Source organism: Orycteropus afer, unplaced genomic scaffold, assembly GCF_000298275.1.
Source record: "Orycteropus afer afer isolate SDZICR_OR568_19922 unplaced genomic scaffold, OryAfe1.0 scaffold00519, whole genome shotgun sequence".
In the NCBI taxonomy this organism is placed as follows: domain Eukaryota; kingdom Metazoa; phylum Chordata; class Mammalia; order Tubulidentata; family Orycteropodidae; genus Orycteropus; species Orycteropus afer.
In genome coordinates this window covers 177169-179245 of record NW_006922106.1, presented here as the reverse complement: position 1 = coordinate 179245, position 2077 = coordinate 177169, and positions in this window count along the sequence as shown.

Sequence of the window (2077 nt, the reverse complement as noted above, 5' to 3'; positions counted from 1 at the left end):
TTTACACCTATTGCACACACCTAACATTTACTGTCGGCCAGGTTCCAGGCTAGATGTTAGAGAGCAAAAAGTAAGGGAGGAAGCAATGGACCGCGTCGTGGAGGAGGGAGTGAGCTTGATCCTGTGTGAGCCAGGCTGGAGAGGATGAAGAGTGCTTCAGCAGCCCTGGGGGTGGGATGAGGACTAACAACAGAAGAAGCCGCACAGTGGCCAGACATGGGTTTGCTTAAACAGCTGGAATGCCTGGATTGTAAACAGCTGGAGCTGCTTTCTCAACTTGAATGAGCATATCCATGGAAAATCTGTTGTTATTAAAATGGTGCAATGCTATTCTGCAAAAGAGTGCATGGGGCTAAAAGCTATGGATTCCACCACTAGGCTGGCACTCATTTAGAAGACTTCTGAAACAGTTAATAAACAGGAATTTGGGCTGTGCCTAATTGGGTTTTAATAGCTCAGCCAAAATTGAAAACTAGACTAATTTGATATGGCTTTTTTTCATTCAAATTTTCTATCAGTTATAAACTACAAATTATAACTTGCCCACATCAGACCAAAAGCAAAGCCCATAAGCAAAGGAAAAATTAATTAATCAGATATTCTTAGTTTTATTAGCTATCAAATATTGCAGCCCCAACCCTACATCTGGTCAATTATGCTACAGGTACAGCCATTCATTACTCCTGGGTTATTGATGAGGCATTTTATAAAAATCACAATGGTCTCCTGTGCTATAAAGGTGTATCTTACATCTATACCCTTGATGGTGACATTATGTCTGTCACTAACTGGCGCAGCACCCAAAGCTGATGCTCAATCATTTTGCTTTGTTTGAATTTCTCAAGGGTCTTCTAAGATTCAAAAGGAGTCTCTCCTTATCAGGTTCCAATATCATGAAATACATACCACGAAATTTGAGGTATTTTTTTTCTTAATGGGAAGAGGCAGTTAAGGCCAGTTCTTGTTAACAGTGCAAACTTACCAACTAGTTCCCTTCCCCAGAATCCTGCCTGGGACATGCCATAGAAATCAGAGATGGATGGTTCTAGCAAAATAACATAAAAACTGAGAAAGCCTCTGGAATAACAGGAGGTGGATGGGTCAGGGAGCTGAGAACTAGGGAGAAAAGTAGCCCAAAAAAGACAAAAGACAAGAATAATGGACGAAAGTGAAGGTGGGGAGATTTTTTTAAATGTGCTCCTTTATCTCCATGGAGGAGCCCTCAAGGAGAGTAGTGCCTAAGGCACTTGACTGCTAACCAGAAGGCTGGTGGTTCAAACCACTCCTCGGAAGGAAGATGGGGCAATCTACTTCTGTAGAGATACTGCCTCAGAAACCCAAGGAGGGGTCGCTGTGAGTCGGATCCAACTTGGCGGCAATGAGTTTGCTTTTTTTTTTTCCTTTGGTCATCTCTCCTCACAACTGCCCCAAGCAGATTATTTGCTGCCCCTTTGCCACTGGGAGGCATGTAAGCAGTAGACCAGGACCCACGGGGGAGGGGAGCAGGGTAACTTTGGGGCAGAACTCAGGACTGGTTCAGATGACGGGTACGTAGGGATTGGCTGGCTCTTTAAAGTTTTTCCTATCTCCAGCCATGCGCTCACACCCTGAAAGCTAGGGAGTATAAGTGGGAGAGACTTCCGTTTCAATAAAGAATGCCAAGACAGAGTTATCTCTGTTTTTAGAAACTGGACAATACACACAAAGCAGAACTGTGATCCCTGAGTTAAGGAAGCATGTGAGGTGTCCACTAAGACCACATCAGCTTTCTGCCTCAAAGCAATGTCCAGGTCCAAGTGCAAAGAGGGGACTGCCTGCAGGCTTGAGGAGACAGACAGCTGAGTTCAGAGTTTAAAATTAGGAAGACCAAGACAGATAGAATTTGTAGGGCAGAGCACCAGAGAAAAAGGAGCTACAAGAGAAAGAACTCCATGGAGATGCATTTGCAGAAAAATGAAACAAGATCTGTACTTCACACCATACACAAAAACAAACTCCAGATGGATCAAAGACTTAAATGTGAAACCTAGAACTATACAGTTCCTCAAGGAAAAACTAGGGGCAAACTTAGGGGCCA